Here is a 23,723-nt window from a genome sequence, read left to right as displayed (position 1 = left end):
CCAGAAACCTTGGAAAAGTTCTGAATGCTGAACTGCAGACTTCCTATGCACAGGTACATATGTAAATAGTCAGATCAATCCCGCTATGTGTAAGTAAAGTACTTCATGGTTCATGCAGCCTCCACATGATCAGGAAAAGCCCTAAATTACCAAAGCACCTTCCGCTTATGTAGATAAGGTCTCAAATGCTTGTGTTGCTAGTTCTGCTTCCCCATGGGCAAATAATGCACCCAATGCCCAACAGAACCCCCTCTTGCTCGGGTTAAGACATCACTGTACATTGTCACCTCTTCCCACCTCTTGATGTTTAGTTGCAGCATTCCCATGCATAGCTGAAACCCACCATATGCCAAAGTTTTACTACCCCTGACAATGGTGCTCAGATGGTGGAGCCATAGGCCAGTATGAAGGTGAACGTCACTTCAGTGTTATATGATCTTTCTCATTGATGATAAAAGGAGGGCATAAACCCCTTCCTGCCTAGTGCACAACGTGGTATTCTTTATCCCTTTATGAAATATCAAAAAAGGGAAAGGTTGAACAGCACATGCCCTCTGGGTATCACCTTTCTGCTAAAGAGATTTCTGAGGGGCAAATGTAGTGATAAATGGTGAGGGTACCCACTTGTTGTCCCACCCTTAGTCCCACAATAACTTTGAGTTAGCTGCAGGATTAGGGTGGGAAAATACAAAGCAAGCATGGCCCTGATTGTCTTTTTTTCCTGTGAATGCCTTGGCAACCAGCATTGAAGGGCAGTGTCAGAACGGTTCTAGCTGCCATACTTGGCAATCTCTAAATGATGTTCATGATGAGATAGAGATGTGCACCTGACAGGTTCTCCATTACTCAATGAGCTTATGGTCCAGATCTGAGTTACCCTTGGTGCCACCTATGAGAATCCTGGTCATCCGCCATTTTAGTTGTTTCGCTTCCCACTCTTCCCACATGGAGCGACAAGTAATGGATGATGCATCTCCTTTCTGATCGGCATCGGGCATGCCTGACTCAAGGCCTGAAATAGGAGGGTGAGTCCCCAGTGGGAATTGCCACTTAGGTAAATGTTAATCAGTTAGTGTGAATGAGAAGTAGAAAACCATTGCGATGATGCTTGAAATTTTGTAGCATGAGATGTTGTGAAAGGGCTGAGAAATTGCCAAAGACAAAGCAAATGACGAAAGTTTACGAAAATATATGATTTAGGGACGAAGCAAGTTTTGGCAATATAAAAAACAAACAAAAATGACTTCCACACCAACAAAGCACTGGGATTCTATAAACCAACGGGCTAGAGAGGGGTGGCCATAATAGCAAAGAAAACTACACCGTTTCACATAGCTCAAACATGGACAGATACTCAGGGGACGTATTTGGGGGTGAAGGGGACTTGGAATAGACGAGAGTACACAATACTTTCCGTGTATGCCCCCCCGAAACTGCAGGCCACCACGTATCAGAAGATAGCAGACATACTCCTTTATACAGCCGACACTATACAGATTCTCGGGGGAGACTTCAATGACGTCATGAACCCAGGGCTAGACCGGACGGGAGTGGCGTCCAATGATCGGACCCGGACCCCCCTATCCCGAATGATCGCGAATATGGGACTCACAGATATATGGAGGTGGTTACTCTCAGACCAGAGGACCTACTCCTTCTTCTCGGGCTCCCATAAAGTCTACTCGAGGGTGGATTACATCTTTATGTCCAGGCAGCACTTGGTAATAGATGACATGGCGGAATATAGGATTCAGAAAAGGGGGTGGTGATGAACAGAGTGTCTGAATTAAGCAGACCACTCTTACCCAGTCCAAAGATCAGGGCTTGATCCATCACCGTTATTTAGCTCACTGCCCCATCCCAGCTCAGAACCTGGCTATATGCAAATTAGTCTGTCCCTGGCCCAGTGCATCATGGGAACAGGGCAGACCAAACTACCAAGCCAATTCTTCACCAGAAAGGAGACAAGCTTCCGGGGACCGGTTTCTGGCATTTCAGCCGTCGTCGGCCCGGCTTGCTTGAATCCTGATGGAGCAGTGAGCAAGGGACTCATGTCTGAGTATACCCTGCCACACCTATAGTGGCCAAAAACGATTCAGAAAAGGGGGTGGTGATGAACAGAGTGTCTGAATTAAGCAGAACACTCTTACCCAGTCCAAAGATCAGGGCTTGATCCATCACCGTTATTTAGCTCACTGCCCCATCCCAGCTCAGAACCTGGCTATATGCAAATTAGTCTGTCCCTGGCCCAGTGCATCATGGGAACAGGGCAGACCAAACTACCAAGCCAATTCTTCACCAGAAAAGAGACAAGCTTCCGGGATCAAGCCCTGATCTTTGGACTGGGTAAGAGTGGTCTGCTTAATTCAGGCACTCTGTTCATCACCACCCCCTTTTCTGAATCATTTTGTCCACCATAAGCGTGGAAGGGTATACTCAGATGTGAGTCCCTTGCTCATTGCACCATCAGGATTCAAGCAAGCCGGGCCGACGACGCCTGAAATGGCAGAAACCGGTCCCCGGAAGCTTGTTTCCTTCCCAGTACAAGAATTGGCTTGGTAGTTTGGTTTGCCCTGTTCCCATCATGCACTGGGACAGGAACAGACTAATTTGCATATAGCCAAGTTCTGAGCTGGGATGGTGCAGTGAGCTAAAAAACGGTGATGGATCAAGCCCTGATCTTTGGACTGGGTAAGAGTGGTCTGCTTAATTCAGGCACTCTGTTCATCACCACCCCCTTTTCTGAATCATTTTGTCCACCATAAGCGTGGAAGGGTATACTCAGATGTGAGTCCCTTGCTCATTGCACCATCAGGATTCAAGCAAGCCGGGCCGACGACGCCTGAAATGGCAGAAACCGGTCCCCGGAAGCTTGTTTCCTTCCCAGTACAACAATTGGCTTGGTAGTTTGGTTTGCCCTGTTCCCATCATACACTGGGACAGGAACAGACTAATTTGCATATAGCCAAGTTCTGAGCTGGGATGGTGCAGTGAGCTAAAAAACGGTGATGGATCAAGCCCTGATCTTTGGACTGGGTAAGAGTGGTCTGCTTAATTCAGGCACTCTGTTCATCACCACCCCCTTTTCTGAATCATTTTGTCCACCATAAGCGTGGAAGGGTATACTCAGATGTGAGTCCCTTGCTCATTGCACCATCAGGATTCAAGCAAGCCGGGCCGACGACGCCTGAAACGGCAGAAACCGGTCCCCGGAAGCTTGTTTCCTTCCCAGTACAAGAATTGGCTTGGTAGTTTGGTTTGCCCTGTTCCCATCATGCACTGGGACAGGAACAGACTAATTTGCCTATAGCCAAGTTCTGAGCTGGGATGGTGCAGTGAGCTAAAAAACGGTGATGGATCAAGCCCTGATCTTTGGACTGGGTAAGAGTGGTCTGCTTAATTCAGGCACTCTGTTCATCACCACCCCCTTTTCTGAATCATTTTGTCCACCATAAGCGTGGAAGGGTATACTCAGATGTGAGTCCCTTGCTCATTGCACCATCAGGATTCAAGCAAGCCGGGCCGACGACGCCTGAAATGGCAGAAACCGGTCCCCGGAAGCTTGTTTCCTTCCCAGTACAAGAATTGGCTTGGTAGTTTGGTTTGCCCTGTTCCCATCATGCACTGGGACAGGAACAGACTAATTTGCATATAGCCAAGTTCTGAGCTGGGATGGTGCAGTGAGCTAAAAAACGGTGATGGATCAAGCCCTGATCGTTGGACTGGGTAAGAGTGGTCTGCTTAATTCAGGCACTCTGTTCATCACCACCCCCTTTTCTGAATCATTTTGTCCACCATAAGCGTGGAAGGGTATACTCAGATGTGAGTCCCTTGCTCATTGCACCATCAGGATTCAAGCAAGCCGGGCCGACGACGCCTGAAATGGCAGAAACCGGTCCCCGGAAGCTTGTTTCTTTCCCAGTACAAGAATTGGCTTGGTAGTTTGGTTTGCCCTGTTCCCATCATGCACTGGGACAGGAACAGACTAATTTGCATATAGCCAATTTCTGAGCTGGGATGGTGCAGTGAGCTAAAAAACGGTGATGGATCAAGCCCTGATCTTTGGACTGGGTAAGAGTGGTCTGCTTAATTCAGGCACTCTGTTCATCACCACCCCCTTTTCTGAATCATGGAGGAATATAGAGCAAGAGGGATCTCTGATCATTCTCCACTCCTAGCCAGAGTGGGAATGGGAAGAGGTGGGAATGGAGGGTCCTGGAGATTGACGGCATGGGACTTACAAAATGCGAATGTATTGAAGGGTTTGAGAGCAGACGTGAAGGTTTATGTAGCTGACAATATAGGGACGGTCCAATCCAAAGTAACTTTCTGGGAGGCTCTAAAAACAGTAATGCGAGACAGGGCTCAAAATAGACTGGCGGCTGAACGGAGGAAACTTCATGCAGACGCAGTGGCACTGGAGGCAAGCATTCTAGACCTGGAGAGGGAATACTTGATCTTGAAAGAGACCGGGATCCTCAGGAGACTGACAGACACGCAGAGACAGTACCGAGAGCTGGTCACTGGAGAGGCCAAAACTCAGGCACTAGCCACATTGCACCTGCTATATGATGAAGGGGATAAGTCGGGTACATTACTGGCGTGGCTAAGTAAAAAAGAGCGCGCAGCGAGATGGGTGGAGCAAATCAGGGACTCTGCGGGTGCACTGGTACGCTCAGATGCACTTATTGCCGAGACATTTGCGGATCATTATGAAAGCTTTTACCGGGCTAGAGATTTGGGGTCCTGTGCAGAGGCGCTACACTACATGGAAACGATTGACCTACCGACCCTGCCCTCGGAGGCCCATCGAGGCCTTGAGGCTGATATTACTTTAGACGACATCACCGAGGCCCTGACTAGGCTCTGACCGGGTAAGACCCCGGGTCCAAACGGGTTCCCGGACAAATTTTTGAAACGTACGGCGGACCTCCTGACACGCCATTTGAAAGGACTATTCGAAGGGGCATTGCAAGAGGGGAGACTTCACCCAGATCTGAGTATGGCAATCATAGTCCCGATACATAAGGAAGGGAAACCACAGGACGACTGTGCGTCGTACCGCCCTATTTCTCTCTTGAATATAGAGGCGAAACTCCTGGCAACTATCCTAGCATTGCGATTCCGCCTGGTAATATCGGAACTAATACACCTAGACCAAACAGGGTTTCTCCCACATAGGGCCACTAGGTTAAATCTCCGGCGCACCCACAATTGGTTGCAAGAAGTAGGTAGAAGGGACGATCCACACTGGTTCTTATCCCTTGACACTGAGAAAGCGTTTGACGCGGTCCGTTGGCCATTTCTTGAAGGTGTCCTGCAGAAGTTCGGTTTCAGCCCAAAATTCCGGAACTGGGTTCAGCTCCTCTATACAGAACCCAGAGCTAGGGTGAGAGTAAATGGGGCGCTGTCGAGGGAATTCCCAGTCCGCCGGGGAACCAGACAGGGCTGCCCATTGTCCCCCCTCTTGTTTGCACTCACAATAGAGGAGCTAGCAGCCAGAGTGCGCCAGAACGTAGCCATTAGGGGTTTCAGGCGGAGTGAGATGGACCCTGTGGAGGAAAAAATATCGCTTTACGCGGAAGACATCATCCTATACATTCCTCCTATACATTACACGGCCGGAGACCACAATCCCGGAGATGTTCCTGGAGTTGGAACGGTATGGTAGGCATGCGGGTTATCAGGTAAACTGGCACAAGTCGATCCTCTACGATCCTAAGGGACGGGGAAGCTGGCCGGACCTTCCCGGAAGGTTATTGACGACCGTGGAAGGGTTTAAATACCTTGGAGTGTATGTTACCCTGGACCGTAAACAGTCCTACCAACGGAATGTGGAACGAATCATATTGAACTTCACGGAGGACGCGAACAGATGGAGGCATCTCCCTCTTACCATACTGGGCCGGGCGGCCATGTTCAAAATGATTACTCTGCCAAAAATGTTATATGCCCTGCAGAATGAGTACTACCCTCTCTCGAATAAAATATTCGGGAGAATACACGCGGAGCTAAGGTCCTTCCTATGGCTGGGCAAACAACCCAGAGTAGCACTGACCACGCTCCAACGCCATCAATATAGCGGAGGGATCTCGCTCCCGAATCCGGAGGCATACTATTGGGCGGAACATATTGCCCCGATCAATGATTGGCTGCATGCACCGGCGGACCACCCTACCTACGCCCTTGAGAGGCATAAACTCTCAGCCAGGCCGCTGCTGCACTACCTATATGGGGGCGCGCAGCGAAAACTGCTACCTCGCGCTATGAGTAATACCTTGCAACTGTGGAACAAGGCGATGAGTCGCACGGGCTGGGGAAAGAAACCCACCCGACAGACCCCGATCTGGAACTGCGGGTGGCTCACAGAATTGAACAAGTTAAAAGGCTTCCAGAGGTGGGACGATATTGGTATCTCCACCCTGGGCGACGTAGTGGCAAGGGGAGAACTGAAGTCATTCGCGGCCCTGAGGTCGGAATTCGGACTGCACCACACACAGTTTCTCAAATATGCCCAGTTACGACATGCATGGAGAGCGGAACAGATACAACTGGACGGGCTCCCGGAATATGCACCTCTAGAGGGTAGGCTGTTACAGGAACAGATACAGGAAAAAGTGGTATCACTCACATATAGAACCCTAACAAACAACATGCTAGGCGACTTGGGGAAACTCAGGAGAACATGGGAGAGTGAGGTGGGAGACATGGAAGATATAGATTGGGAAATGGTTCTAATGCACCCTAGGGAGGTGGCCATTAAGTCCCGACTGCGACTTATTCAGTTTAATATGATGCATAGAACGTACTATGACAGAGTTAGGCTTCATAAAATGGGACGGACGGAAGACACTAGGTGCCTTAGATGCAGGGACACGGGAGGAGACTTCTACCACATCATCTGGACCTGCCCAACAATCCACGAATACTGGGGAACCATATTTACAGAGCTAAGTGAGGTGTTGGAGATCCCTATCGACCCGGAGCCCTAACTGGCCCTTCTAGGCATGACAAATGCCGTAGACCTAGCACTTCCGTTGCTGACCTTTTTGGCCCTGGCGTTGGTGATCGCCAAGAGGGATATAGCTAAGTACTGGGGCGCCCCAGAACCACCAGTAGTGGAGGAATGGAGGAGAGGGCTCGACCTATATATGGCAGCTGAAAGAGTTACTTACAAGGCGAGGGAATGCCCGAAGAAGTTCCTTAGGGTCTGGGGCAAATGGAGAAAATATCATGGGCAGGATGGTGAGTTATGAAGAATGCATAACTAGAATGGAGCTAAGCATGTGTCTACGTCATCTAGGGAGACATCAACGGCCGACTATGAAGGACTATTGCACTATTGCACTTTGGACTCTGGCCTACACTGACGTGGAACTAGATAGAGATGTATGGGGGGAGGGCGGGAATTGGGAGACCGAGAAATGTGTGATGAAAATGACATGATTGTATTGTTGAATTATCTTAAAATGCAAATAAAAATGTTTAAAAAAAATAAAAGAAAGCTGCGAAGAAACAGTCATGCCTTAAGTTTTTTATGAAATGGCTATTCTTTTAAAGCCTGGAACAGATAACACCTGGTCAAAAGAACAATGAATTCAGCAATGAGAGTGTTTAAAAGTTTAATGTCAAGAAACTTACTTGTGCATAAATGCTCAAGTGCATAAGGCAAAGCATTCCAAATGAGATCCGGGCCCAAGTAGGCGCCCACTGGAGGGTGTCGCGAAGAAATGGGAATTGCTGTTTAAGAGCACTGATAAGAAACCTAATTGCAGCATATTGGAACACTTTCTAATCTGACTAAGACTTATTTGAGGAGGTCCAGCTGTAGTGCATTTCTAATGTTAATGAGGAATCGACTACAACAGTTTTTTTTCTGATATTTCATCCTCTAGGGCCTCATTTATGAGGCTATGCGTCACTTTTATGCCGCTGGTGCGTCACTTTTTGTGACGCATCAGTGCCGTAAAAAATGCGCCTTGTTTCGCCATATTTACAAAGTGAAGCATCTAGGTAGATGCTTCACTTTGTAAACCCCTGAGCCATATTATACCTGCGTGTAGAGAGTGGACAACCCAATATACCCTTGAGGGCTTGGGCAAACGTGTATGATAGGGTAAAGGACCGTCAAGGGATTTTGATCAAACAAGATTTTTAACAAAAACTTTTAAATTCTTTGTTGCAAGACCCAATATCAATGGAAGTCTCCGAGCATAAATGTACAACTTCGGTCGACGTTTCGGTCTTTTAGTAATCAATATGTAAGACCATCATCAGGACTAAACGGGTCCTTGGCAAAAACGAAGGCGATTAGACACACGGACAACTTTGTATTTGGGGTCAACAAGTATTTATCCCGTTTAGTCCTGATGATGGTCTTACATATTGATTACTAAAAGACCGAAACGTCGACCGACTCTTTTTCTTCCATTTCTGTACATCTAAAGAAGAAAAGCTTGTACCCTTGTTACAGAGAAGTTGTTACAATCTGGACTTTTTACGTCATGTAACACTGTGTTTTGATATACTGTTTTGTACCCTATTTTATGAAAATTTACAGATAAAATTTGTTTTTTCTATCTACACCTGCCTCGATATTCCATTTTTATCTAGAGACTAATAGCTCTTTACTTATTGAGACTTAGTGCAATTATATTCAATTAACTAACAAAGTTGTCCATTTATGCTCTGAGACTTCCATTGATATTGGGTCTTGCAACTGGGAATTTAAAAGTTTTTGTTAAAAATCTTGTTTGATCAAAATCCCTTGATGGTCCTTTTACATTATACCTGTGCCAGGTATAATGTATGCAAGGGGAGTATTGACGCAAGAAAGGGTAGTAGACGTGACGCAGTGAAATCTGTGTGATTTCACTGCGCCACTTCTAGGACACAAATGCGTCAATTTCTTACGCCTGCCTCACAGCAGGCGTAAGACTGATGCAGGCCCTTTCACATGGGGCTTGCCCCATGTGAAAGGATACATTGCTGGAGTTGTGTCACTTTTGTGACACACTCTAGCAATGCGTTACTTTTGCGCCACACAGATACGTCAGAAATACTGACGTATCTGTAACTCCTTGCACAATGATGCGTCATACTGTAAATATGACGCATCATTGGTGGTGCAAGGATGGCGCAGTGAAAAGTGACGCATCGCTGTTTTCGCGCAGCGATGCGTCACTTTTCATAAATGAGGCCCCTAGTGTTTTGTAGGAGAACGCTATATGTAACACTCATTAGTAGATGAAACAAGATGATACAGGCCAGATCTGAGTACATAAAGAAAGATGTTCCTCCAATTTTAAAGTAAGGGCCTTATTTACTGTTTCTCAGGTGGGTTGGTGGATATTCGTCCGCTGTACTGCAGGTGCATTATAGCCTAAGAAACTTGCAATACCACAAAAGGGAAATATGACATGTTTTGACTCAGTATCCTGCCACCAAACTCTAATCAAGGTCTGTATCGTTTTCCCCACTCGACCTGGTGCTGCCTGAGCTCAACAAATCCTCTCTGCTACACCCAGTCATAAACTGTGTATCATATCAATTCCTTTTAAGCCACTGTCTACCCATACAGGCCCAGGTACCACTGATGCATTTCTGAAAATTGCCAAAAGCCTTATACTCAGATTTACATCCACATGGACGATAACATGGATGTCATCCGAATACATATCTAAATGGAATCTAAAGCACTGTTTCTGGTTGGACAGAGTCTCCTTGTACATGTTGAAAGGACTGACAGCTATTGAAGAACCCTTTAGTACCAAACAAATCAGGGCCCTTGGTGTGGAGTAGAATGGGTGTAGTCAGGCCTCCTGGAGCTGTATTTATAGGATGGACTGGGAACACTTAGGGGTCGAAACTCCAATGGCCAAGGCTCTAGATGCCCAACGGTATTGCCAGATATCACAATCCAACCCCAGCATCTAAATATACAGGTGTGTGACATACACCTATGAGTGGGCTTGATCTGTGTGCTTGGATGTGTTTGAGTGTGTGTCTTTGCTGGTTCTCACTGAAATCTTGGTCAACTCACCTAGTTGAGTTACTTGACGTCCAGTCAATCATATAAAGATAGCAGTGTAACTTGAAGGAATGCTCCACTATCACATCTTTATAACATGAGGCGTAGCTCCGTTGCTTACATTTGCCCGATAGTTCTAACGTGTAAGGTCCATGTCAACTGATGAACATAGCGGTCCTGATGAAGTGTCAGTGGGAACTTCAGGACGTCAGAAGTGTGTTAACATCTTTAGAGAACTGGGATACTCTGAGAAGAGGAATAAATGTATGATCAATGCCTGGAGCAATTGGACTAAGAATAAATAATTGTCCCTACAGTACTCAGTCACTAGGTATAACTTCGCCTGCAAAGAGCATAGGGGCTGGTGTGTGCAAATATTAAAGTCCAGTGGTTAATAATAAATACATTTATAGTGAGAAATTTATTGATTTTTAAGTCCAGCTTAAAGACAGCATTTGGTGTCTCGCGAGACTCATACTTTCTAAAGAATTCGTAATAGCCTGAAAAGGGTACTCTTCAGTGTCACTGCTGCCTGTCTGGGTCAGTGAGCCGCTCCTTTATTTTTATAGTTGTTAAGGTTGTGCCAATTTATTTTGCATTTGCATCTGTACGTAAAAATAATTAAATAACTGCAAGCTTGCAAGGTCAAAGCCATATCTGTTAGCTTTGCCAGTGCTTGTTTTAAAATGTAACCATTCACAATGTAAACAATTCTTTGTAAACAAACTATTACCTATTGTGATTTATTTATATGTGAACAACTACTGTATATTTTTGCTCAGCGAGGTGAGTTGTGCTGATTAAAATAATAAGCTGCAAGAAGACCTACGAGTCTGGAGAGAGATATGCCTAATAGATACATAAAACTGACCATAGCAAAGCTTGTGAGTTATCTAATCTTTGAATTGTACAGCAAATATGGTGTTCTATGTAAGTAGGGATCGCCGCCCTGTGGATGACAATGCCTGACTGCTCACCTGGTTCAGGTATTGTTTTACTTGTAAAACGAATCAATTTAAAAAAAATGGATTTTCGTGTAGATAAAGAAAATAAACTAATTAGTATTGACAGGGCAAAGATCAATCAGACAAATAGATGAAAATGGCTCAAAATGCAAAAATATGTTGTATAAGTGATGAACAGACACTTGGGATCACTCAGCGCCAGTGCTTTAAATGGGCCTATACTCACCGGTACTGAGTACCGGCACGTCTAAATTTTAGGCGCTTGAGTACCGGAACTTCTCTTCGTCCAAAGAGAGTACCGGTACTCATGGAGATGTAAGCCAAGCTCAGTGAAATTAGCATTTACAAAAAAGCGCAACACCGCTGAAAGCAGTGGATCCGTTTTCATGAAATACTCTGATTGAGTGCTAATCTCCCCTTACAATGTACAAATTGAGTGGCCTTCAGACGGCATTCATTCAGAGCTGACTTCCTGCTGGTATAGTAGAGTACAGCAGCACTTGTTTGCAACCAGAATGAGGAGGACGGTGGCGATAGGGATGCTGTAGCACAGCACTGGGATCAAGGTTTAGTATGAGGGCAACAACGAATGTAAGCGTTTCTTAAATACATATACTGAATGCCCTGCATGAATGCTTAAATGGGTGCCCCTGGCCGGATCCCTTTGCGGTGCCCATAGCTCCGCCCCCTAGCCCCACCCCAAGCCCCGCCCCCTAGTCAAAATCTCAATTTGGTGAGTACCTGCACTTATTTTTTTCCATTTCAAGCACTGCTAAGCTCTCATCCAAATGCAAAGCGTTAATAAATTCCTAGACCTGGCTTTAGTGGTCGAAAAACGAGGACTGGCAATGTGCTGGAAAGCCAGGACCCCCCCTCTATGGCTCAAAGATTTGCGCAGAGCCTTAATGGCAGAACTAGACATCTCGCAAGGGCAACCGTTGAATCCCTTAAAAGTAACCAACCTCCCCGAAAGAAGGGCTTTCCTCCCAGCCATAGAGGCAAAATTGGTGAGACACAGAACAGGAGCCATTTGAGATCTGACTGTGCACTATACCTTCACCATCAAGAAGGGACCTCCTGCAAACATCTAAAATCGATCTATCAAGATCGGGTAACCCAGAAAAACGAGGCTTTTGGCACCTTTTGAATTGGGCTTAAGAAACTGTTTATTTGGCCTGTGGGTTTTTTTTTTTTCCCCCACTGTCCGATGATTAACGCTGCTTGGTCTACTCCCTTCTCCTCGACTCACCCAAAGTCATGGCCTTCCCCGGCTTGCAATGGGTTCTGAATAGCAGCAACATTGCTCCCTCACGGTTAACATCCTGCGGCGCACTTCTCGGAGAGTTTGAACAATACTGAGTGTCAATTCCGGTTGATTGATGGCACTACCAGTTTATCTGTGACAGTATAGTTCATCTCCCTCTCCTAGTGTTCCTATGTGGTTTTCCAAGAGCAAAATGAGGACAAAAAAAATAAAAAATAAATAAATAAAATTAAAAAAAAGAAGGGACCTCCTCCCTTACCCCCCTCATTTTCAGGGACTACGATTGAGAAGCCGGAGCCCAACCTTTATCCACCTGGACCAGGCAATATATTCAATCCTGTAAACTGAAGGGATCACACAGACATGGCACATGACTCCCTCCTCACGCAAATGTCACACAGTAATCTGACACCAAACTACAACTCACTATTCGACGACAAGCACATTACTTCTTACATCTTCCCTCCATTAATCCACCATTAATGTTACTTTTCTACACAAACAGGGTGGTGGACGAAACTTCTATCCCTTTATAACAATGTCAATTGCAAATTGGACCAGTGGAAGATGTTAATGCTATGGATAAATATACAGAAAATAAGTAAGACTTGTACTGTTAATCATCAAACCAACATATTGGTCGAAGCTGATTTGATGGATGAGAAAACAGAAACAAAAGAAAACTGTAGACAAATGTACCGAAACTGATATGTAATGTGAAATCTCAAGAAGGAAATATCCACAAAAAAAAGCGATGAACAGAACCTTAGGGGGGAAGCGCTGCGAACTAGAAAAGTGTACAGAACAGTAGGGAAATGAAAGAGTGGAAGAGGAAGACAATGGAGAAACAGTATTGAGAAAGCAATAACGGATGTTAGCAAAGGAAGATCACAGTGAGATCCCCCACACAGCAGTGATTGCGAAAGCTCTGTATGGAACACTTACCTGCTGAAAATGCAATATTTGTGGATTGGACACACAATGTTTGTATTGGAATATATTTTTTCACTAAGATATATTGCTCCTGGTACTGTAAGTGGCCCTGAAATATTTGATCATTTTTAGGTGCACTCAGAACAGCATACAAATTATATAATCCTGTTAGACAATATATTTGGAAGTTGTGTTCTAAAATTCACAGTTATTTTCAGAACACCCCTTCAAACAGAGCAAATCAGGCTCGCTTGATACTCTTGCTCCAATGGTGCAATGAGGGGATGGCATAGACATTTTTGCAAGACTGCTCTACAGTTCGTAATCGGGCCTGCTAATAACGTAGACATAGCAAAGTGAAGTCCTTCTTCACCTTCAAGTCAGAGAGGATATTCTGGCAGACAGAAGCTTTTTCGTGGGATTAAAAGAATCTGAACAGGATCAGCAGTGGGGTTATCCCTAATTTTGGAGGCATGTCGGGACAGCAGTAAAGCAGGGATCTGTTCTAAAACAGTGGACAATCCTCAGAAGGCGTTGCAACTTGGGACAAGAAGGTGGGAGGGGATTCACTCATTAAAGACAAAACAGCATTTTCATTTTCAACAGGAAAATCCAAATAAATACCATTGGGGGTACAATAAACAATCCAGCTACATCTGTTCCTGAAGCTGTAGGACAGGATGAGGGGGTGAGCAGGAAAGCATGCTGATCACATATGATATCTAGGGGTATAGTAACAGAGCTGGTGACATTGTATGATACTTTTTGATTATAAATGCTGATTGAATCATTAATTTTGCGAGAGAGAGAGAGCAAGAGAGAGAGAAAGAGGGTAAATCAAAAGCCTTCAAAGCTGATGGTCTGATGCCAGCATTGAAAATTAGTTTTCCCCCTTTTACATCTCCTTTTACCACCTCCTTGTCCCATTCCTCCTCACCATCTCCATCTTTCCTGTTGGTATTAATAATCTGCAAGGCCATAATTGTAATCTCATGCTCCTCTTTCTTTTTCTTCTGAGTATATATATATAGGCATTGGTTAGCTACAGATACCAATTCCAAGAAGGATTTCATTTGCCAACCCACAAATGAGATGTAAATGACCCTCAATTCTAGGGAGTAGTCTCTGATCAATGGTTCAGAGTCACTTTCAGCAACATTTAGAAACCGGGATGTCTATCAAAAACAAATATTTTTATAAGTAATCAGTGGATGATTCCACCTTGTTTTCGTACAATTGTTCAGTTCAGTTTAGTGATACTTTATTCAGTTACAGGGAAATATAACCATAAATGCACATACAATTTGATCATACATTAAAAAGAAAATATATATTAAAAACACATTTAATATAAAAAGAGAGCATGTGCAGCTAAATCACATTATAATTGATTTTCTCAATCTTAAAACATTTTTTAAAAAGACCGTAATTGAAAATACAACAAAGATTGTCTCCAATTGCTGGAGTACCACAAGTGCAGGACGACAGTGCCTCAATCCTGATTCTTTTGAGAGAGGGACAATCCATGTTTTCCTCTGGGGTGTATAAAATTTACAAAAGAATAGCACATGTATAGTAGATTGCTCAGAGGTGTCATCACAGGGGCATTTACATAGCTGTTTTGTCCAGTCATTAGCTACTGGAAAGCTAATTAGTCTATGTAAGGAACCCAAGCGAAATCGCGTTAGCAGAATTCAGTCATAGTCTTTCATTGGGAGACGTAGGTATGGCTGAAGACAAAAAGTTGTTAATGTGAGGTTGTGTGCCTGAACCATGATTTTATTTAGTTCGGCACACTATCTCCGTTCTGCCAAGAAATTCAGACATACGGTCTTAAGGGTTTTTCTACTCATTTCAGCCATGGTAGATGGTTTATCATAACATTCGGGGAGTCCTACATTATTTAAGAAGGTTTTTACATAGGACAACCACCCAATCCTTTTCGCCCCATCCAAGGCATTGCTATCTACTAAGATCCCCCTATTAAAATGTGTCTCCTCAATAATTCATATCCTATGCCACAATAGGACTGGTTGCATCTTTATAGTATCTTCTATATAGGTCAGTCCTAATTCAGTATGGCACACAAAGGAGGAGGTACTTTTGAGGACCATCAATAAAAGATTTAAAAACATATTTTCAGCTGCCTGGATTGAACCCACTTTCGCATATCCCCATATGCCCGCTCCATATGTGGCTACTCAAACACATTTTGCCTTGTAGATGTCTAAAAGTTCCGCAGCAGGATGTCTACCAAGTCTCCTACTGAAATTAGAAAGTGCGGATAGAGTTTTAATATAAAGTAGCCTCCTTGCTTTTACGGCCAGCACCCATGACCCTGTGGCATCAAACAATATGCCAAGATAAGAAAAAGTCTTTGTGAAATCTATCAGTTTATGGTCGATAAAAATAGATTTTTTTTTAAGCATCCTGGTCCACAATTCATTACATACGTTTTTGTGGAGTTTATAGTAAGATATCTCTCTGACATATAATTTGCAAATCTGGTAACCACCCTTTGTAATCCCAGCAGAGTGCGTGCCTTTCAGACCGCATCATCCGCATATAGTAAAGCGGGGATGGGCCACTTACCAGCCTCGGGTAGGTCTTTACAATCTTGGACAAGTACTTTTTCAACATTATTTATATACAGAATAAAAAGGAGGGGTGCGAGAACGCACCCTTGCCTGACACCTCGTTTCATTTCAAAGTGACTCGTACATTCACCCCCTTTCCCATATCGGACCCATGCTCTAGCCACTAAATAAAACTCAGAAAAGGATCTATTCCCATTTTCTGTAGAGTAGACCACAACTTATTGTGGTCTACACAGTCAAAAGCCGAAGTTAAATCAGCAAAGGCCAAATATAGGGACCCCTTTTTTGTCATAATGTATTTATTTAATACAATGTTTAAATTTAAGCCCTCTTCTATAGTACCTAACTTTTTCCGATAACCGAATTGTAAATCGCTAATTACTGACCCTTCTTCTGCCCAATCTTGCAGCCTATTCAATAAAACACGACCTATTATTTTTACCGTTGAATCTAATAAAGTTATCGGTAGATAGCAGCCCAGATCATTGCTATCCCCTTTTTTTTTGTATATTGGTACGAGAATAGACTCATACCAGGTAGTGATAAAACCACTTGAAATTGAGGCATTAAATACTTGGGTAAGTAAAGGCCCCCAGAGGTCAATATTTGCTTTAAAAACGGACTGGAACACCGTCCGGCCCAACGGCCTTCCCTCCTAAACTTGAGGCAATCGCTAAATTAACTTCCTCAAGCTTGAATAGTGTGACATTCTACAATTCCCTGAGTAACAAACCTCGTTCCACCCTAGCATCCTGATTTAATAAATCATGCGAACCCTCGGTATATGTTATCTCAGGTGGGTGTGTGGTTTGTTTTGTCGTATAAAAGAGAAAAATGCTCTATCCATCTGTTCTCGGGGATAGCAAGCTCAATTGTTGAAACAGTCTTGTCATTAAGAAATGGAGCATTAACTGCCCTCCAAAATGCACAGGGATCTTTATCGGTTGATGCATCAAGAAGGGCTGTCCAGGCCTCTGCTTTCAGATGTTCCTTTCTCTCCTTTAGGGCCCATTTATACTCTCCGTTAGGGCCCGTTTATACTCTCTCCGTGCCAAGCATATTTTCTCTCTAACTTCATGATGCAGGGCATGTTTTAAATTTCCATTGGTCCTGGTACAATATGGACCAAATTGAAACCAGGATGAAATCTATTATGGAGGTTGATCCTTGCCCATTAAACATAGGGCCCAAAGACAACGGGGGACTACTTAGGGTATTGGCAAAACCTAAATCGAACTCAAATATTAAATCATTCAAACATTCACCATATAATGTACGAGGGAAATGGGGGAGGAAAACTCCCTATCGTAGGTAAGACCACGGTTGCCATTATCCGAATGTTGACAAAGAGCAGTATTAGATCTCCATCCATAGCGTAATCATGTCTTTGTTCCCCAAGTCCCGCAACTTACATAAATATCCTCGAATAGCCTTCAGGATACCTTCTCGTTAGTGATGGGGATATTATTGTAAAAATTCACAAGTGTTACTGAACAAACGGTATCAACCCTCATGCTAATAATTTGATAGAAACTGTCCTCCCCGACCAGATCCAGTTTTTTCAAATTTAACTAAATTTGATATATATACGTACACAGTCCCCCCTTAGCTCTACCATATGTGGAGGCTGTCGCGTCAGTATGAAAGGTTCTATAACCATTAATATGAATTGGTTCAATAGCCCAGGTTTCCTGCAGGCTAAAAATATCGAATTGCTGGGTAAATTGAAGCCATAATGGATTATTCACTTTTGATTTTAGACCGGCAGTGTTCCAAAACATAAAATTGCACCTACCCTTCCCTACACGGGCTCTCACAGATGTTGTACTTTCTACTATACCAAACCCAGAAATATGATTCCTAACTGTCGGATGCGTAATATCCACCAAAGCAGAATTTCCAGATTTAAAACTACTTGGGGAGTCGCCCACCGTCACATTTACAAACGCTACATTTTCATGTGTTGCCATGGTACCACTAACCCTTATACCAGTATCAACCATTTGATATTGGTATTCTATCTGGGCAGACTCAGTGGTTCGGGAACTTGCCTCAGGGTAGTATTGTTAAACACACTTTGTCAATTCACCTCTTCCAGATTCTGCAACATGTTAAAATGATTAGAAGTGGGTATTCCGTGATTTATACTGGGGGGTGTCCACGGGGCAGCTTTTCTCTGTGTAACAAAGCCGAAGTGGCTAGGTTTATAAAAATAACCTAATGGGACGATGTTAATCTGATCATTACTAGTTGGAACATAATACGCCCTACTCAGAATTCTCTCAATTAGGAATGGTGTTTTAAAAGTCAAAATTACATAATCTCCCTTATGTACTTTATGTCCCCTTACTATCCAACCCACCCTTCTAGCCATTTTAAACTCGTTGAACAGGCTATTTGTTAAGCCTGTTCTGTGTCCCAGCCACAATAGTGAAGTATTTCTTAGGCTTTCCCATGTCTCATCTGTCCCTTTATAGAGCATCGGCACATTGGTAAGTACCACAACATAGGGAGTTACAGCCGGGGAAGGTCTAAGAATGGCACTACATTCTCAAACTCAGGGCCTCTCGGTACATCTACTATTCTGGTCACACCATATCCCTCCTGGTGATTAGCTTCACACCCATTGTGTGCAGTTAAGCTGGCTCTTCCTGCCCTGTCTCTAATCCTGTTTCCAGAGTTTCCATGTTGGTTTGGGTTCAGTTTTGCTAAATTTACGCTGGGGCCTAAAATGGTGTCCTCTTTTGTATATTGTGTAACCTTAACTTGCAATGAAGGATCACTTTTCTTATGGGATTTAGTCAGCGTTTCTTCAATTACTCCCAATCTGTCGCTTAATTTCCCAGGAAAGTCCCTGAGATAAGAATCTAGCGCTTCCAATTTATTTTTAACTCTTCAGACTTCACTCTGCAACCGTGCGTCCGTACTGGCTAGGGCTTTCTCCCTTGCACATGTTTTATTTCGTGCCAGTGTCCTGACCTTTTTTATTACTTTAGATTGTGTTAGATTTACTATTTTTCCCTTATTTATAGTGTGTTCCATATCCTGCTTGTGGGGATTATCAGAGTTTCTGGATCTTTTCATGGGCGGCTGTGGGTCACTTTCTGAATCAGAACACTCAGTATGGTCGGAGATGTTAACCACGCAATTGTTTCTAACTTTTGAACTGACTGTACCATTCATATTTACCAATTGGGGATTAGTTGTTATTTTAATATTTTTGCTAGTACTTGTAGGTACAGTAGGTCCCTCAATGCTTTTTGATTTATCTGAGGTCATAGCCTCTTCCACGTTAGATATTTGCTTTTCAATGGCACCCATTGCGCCAGTAAGATAGTTCATTAGTGATAAGCATGGCCCTTCCCCCGTTTTTCCTTGCTTCTTTTTAGGTGGAGCACTTGCTGTTTTCCGTTTCCCCATGTTGGCTTGATTATACAGAGACAAAGTGTATCACAGTTAAAAACCAGCAACTAGGATCTACCACCTATACAAGTCCAAAGTGCAGTGCAGTGAAGCGGTTGGCCCTCGTAAGAGCAAGTAGGGTCTGGGCGAACTGCAATTAGGCAAAAATAGGAGCCGTTTCCCTCACGGCAGTAGGTCCAAAGAGCAGCGCGTCTCGCGCTGCGGGAGGGCCGCGATGCCTAAGAGGGCCTCCGGTGCCCTCTGGTGACGTCCGCATTATGAGCCTACGCAATGCATGCTGGATAATGTGGTCTGCACCCGCCTGGCCGTTTGAATTCAAGGCGGTGCAGTGCAGTGCAGTGAAGAGGTTGGCCCTCGTAAGAGCAGGTAGAGTCTGAGTGAAGTGCAAATAGGTAAAAATAGGAGCCGTTTCCCTCACGGCAGTAGGTCCAAAGAGCGGCGTGTACAATTGTTGATTTGTGTCTACTCTGTTTGATTGTGCATAATTCCATTGTTGCATTAACAAGAGAATCTCTGCCTATCTTCATAATTACATAGTAGTACCCTGTGAAATTCCGCGGAGTACCATAAAAACTATGCAATATTTTGTGGAGTTCCGCAAAGTTCTTACGACTCCTCTACTCCTCTGGCTACTTCCGGAAAAAATGAGTGGTGCAGAAAAACATTTCCAGATAGGAAATGTTAACATTTGGACGTCACACACCACTAGGTGGAAAATTCACACTACACATATGTAAATTTGAAAGCAGAAGCTTTTCAAATCCAGTAAAATCAGAGACTGACATCCGTGGCAAGGCCTATTCCTATCCATGCACAGATTTGCGGTCGGCCCTTATGTTTTTTGAGCCGGGACCTGATAGCTGTCAATACAGAATTTAAAAAAGGGTGCATATCTCCATTGCTACACCAAAACACAAAACACAGTCCAGCAGAATGGAATTATTCTACAGGTTAGCCAAACAAGGTTGCCACTGCAAGTTAACAATTCTTTAAACCTTCATTAGAAATGAGGAGGTTTTATTATCAATTCAATACATGCACAGTAACAACTCTCCAGAACACACAAAAGGTAGGAGAGGCCTATAATACATGCAAAGTAGAGGAACCCACAAGCAACTAAGAAAAACATTACCAGGTGCATCAGTTAATAATCATGCAGGATGCCCGCGGTCCCTGCAGGGGACCCCCATAGAAGGGCATACCCCGTAGTAGGGCCGTGGGGAGCCGGCCGCTCATTCCGGGGGTGGAGGCGGCGTCAACGACAAAGGTGAGGGGCATCCCCCCGGGACAGGATATAATGGTGGCCCCTCCTTCCTCGCGCCCTCTTTGCTAGTGCCCCCACACTAGTCAGTCGCTCCTCGGGCTGCTCCTTGCCAGCCGTAGGGTCTTTAGGCTTCCCATCCCCCTCCCCTCCCCCGCCGGACGCGAGGCCCACGCTCTTCAGCTCTCTAAAGGTAAGCGGATTGGAATGCCTCCCCCTGGGCCCCGTCCTTGGGCAAAACCCAAGTCGACAGGGCTCCGTGGCTATGCCACGGGGAGGCATGAGATCCGTGAACGTGTGTCGTGCGGGTGTCTGTTGTGAGGGTCTGGGGCACCGTAATGTCGACCGGCAGCGCGGTGTTGGGGCGATGACCATAGGGCGTAAAGATGTGGGCCGCGCGCACATCCATGCGGTTTGCCTATGCGGGGGCACCGGAAGTAAGGGTTTATCAGAGGTGTGGGAGACGGCCGGAATAGCACTGTGGCGAGAGCGTTACACTGAGGTGCGAGAGGTCGGGCGATCGATCGCAGGGTTCGTTAGCGGGCCGATTTTAAAGCACTGTGGAGCTTTGAGGCTGGGGTGCGAGAGGTCGGGCGCGCGATCTCGGCCGCGGCAGCAGGCCGTATTTCAAAAGCCTGCCTAGTTAATTTCCCCATAGACTGTTGAGTAGTTTTGAGGCCATGTGGCTACCCCTGCGGAGGTTGCTTTGGAATTAGGCATGCAATTACGGCGGTCATAGCGGCGAAGCGCGGCAGAACGCAAAACGCAATCTCCGCCCGCATTACGTTCGGCAGGGCTGCGACATAACAAAAAGGGTTTTATTGATTAGAATAGGCTCGATAGGTTATACTAACAACGTTCAAAGCTGGATTCATCATCCAGCGTTTCGGGTTGCAGCCGGTGTGGTTGTGCTGAGAAGGCAGCGTTCCCGGGCGGGATGATGATTGCGCGCATAGGGCTGCTGATTGTAACGCTTCCTGGTACTCGGAGGCTCCACACGAGGGACGTTGAACGAGATGTCGGGCCCGCTACACTATTGCCGGGTCAGGACCAGTCATACCTAGGCACTCGTGGAGCCCCCCACTTGCCCTTCCTACTCACCGGGACAGTGGGGGCTCCGCTCTGCGTGATCACGTTCTGCGTCAGCGGATCACCGAGGGGGGCTCCCTCATTCATGGGAGCCCCGGGGAAGGCGCCAGAACCGGGCTATCTTCGCCTACTCTAGCCGTCGCCTCCTCTCAACAGAGCGCAAGGTTGGGGTCATATTCATGTCCGGTTAACAAGCACTTCCGGCCAGCGCTCAGCCTCTGCCTGAGCATACCAGTTACGGGGAAGGATACTTCCACCCCACCCGCCCAAAACCCGCCTCGAAAATTGCGGCGCTCGTGCGTCCTTTGGGGTCGCCGTTTAGACCAGGCTCGGATCACACCATGGGGCTTGGGCACGGTCGCGCTTCACCCTGCGCCCCTCGATTCCAGGTCCACCGATGTAGGCCTGGTGTAGGTGGGGAGCTCATTAGCTGGGTGGCATGCCCCCCCCAGCATGGGCCGAAAGAGCGACGTGCACAGGGGATTTTTAAGGTGAATGCCTTTTTCATGAGTATGGGTAGAACAAGGCCAGGCTTCAAAAAGCTGATACATTCGTTGGGCGGGCAGGTTTGGACACCACATGGGACAGGTGCGTCCAACTGTAGGTGAATTGCAAACTAGATAGTTAGGTCGGTACATTATAGCACTAACTAACTTAGAAGGGAGGTTGTGCAACTGCATGCGAGTCACGCTATTCATTGTGATCATGTTGCATCACCCTCAGTGCATGTATAATGCGTGTTCCCCATTACAGGCAAAGCTGGGATAGCCAGTCCATTAAAAGCAGCAAGAGCACGGTGCCATCGCTCAATCATAAGGTAAGAAGGAAGAAGATGGGGGCACTGCTTTAAGGAAGAGGGTCTCTGACGGCGACCGGGGGGACCGGTGTTCATGGTCCAGTCTCCCGGGTCCCCTTTAAGGTACCGGACACAGGGTGGGGCGAAATTTAAATGATGTTTATATTAATTAATACCGGAGTGAGACGCACAGTCGACATCGCCGCGCCGCATTCGTGGGCTAGTGACGCCCAATTTATACCAGAGGCCCCGTAGGTCAAAGTGAGTATGAGAATGGTTATTAGAGCGCCAACGGTAAAACGAGGGTAGGGGTTTACGGATCCTCGGCAGGATTCGTTTAGATGGTCACTACTACTTTTTCTTGCAGGAGCGTTAAGGCCACACAGGATGTCCGAACGGAGAACAGATGCCGCAGGATCAGGGTCGGTTTCGGAAGCACAAGCGGCGCATGCGGCGATCTTCTTACAACTCGTGGAGACTAATGGCCTGGGCTACAGACTTGCTTAAGGCCAGCACGCCGACCCCCTGTGGTAACACTGACATTATAGCGCTGGATGATGATGACACAGGTGGCGCAGGACACGCTAGAGCGTCTAAAAGGTTAAGGGTTCCCGCGAACAAAGAATTCCCGCCGCCGTCGAAAAAGAAGGGCGGAGCAAAAACGACAGTTGCAGTGGTACATGAGGTGCCTGGTCCATCAGGCATGCACGATCTCGTGCAACCGCCGGCGGAATATGCCACTAGAAGCGATCTTGGTAAGATCATGTCCACCCTGGAAGTGTTTATGAAGGAGATGAGGGAAAGTGTGTCTTCCAGCACTAGTGGGGGTGTAGGCCCCACGAATGTATGGGGAAATGGGGCATCTATTCCTTGCCCACCCGCAGCGGTCGGCCACCCGACAGGGGGCAGCCTGGGAGTGGTACAGTTATCTCCGGTGGGGTTACCACCAGTACAGGTCGCTAGCGGGGAGCAGGAGGGTAGTGACCTGCCCACCCTGCCGCACCCCCCGCCGGCGCCCGTGCCAGCATTACCACCATTACCTGCCACACCCCGCATGTCCCCGGAAATTCCGGCTCAGCCAGCTCCACCGCAGCCACACCCATCGAACACGGTGCCCATCCCCCCGGCAGTGCCGATCCCTCCTTCGTCGACACCGATTCCTCCCCCGACGACACCAGCTTCCTCTCCCGTGTTGCCAAGTAGTGAGGAGGAGGTGGTGGTGGACGCTCCTTTGCTGTCTGGGCGATCCTCCTTGTCCTGGGAGGTCCCGCTGGCAGCAAAAGAATTAATATGGAAAAAGGAGTTTATTGATATTTTCTCTCTACTCATGCTAGGTCAGCAAGGTACGGATGTACCTAGGGCAGG

This window comes from Lissotriton helveticus, chromosome 2_1, assembly GCF_964261635.1.
Source record: "Lissotriton helveticus chromosome 2_1, aLisHel1.1, whole genome shotgun sequence".
NCBI lineage: Eukaryota > Metazoa > Chordata > Amphibia > Caudata > Salamandridae > Lissotriton > Lissotriton helveticus.
This window is presented reverse-complemented; position numbering follows the sequence as displayed.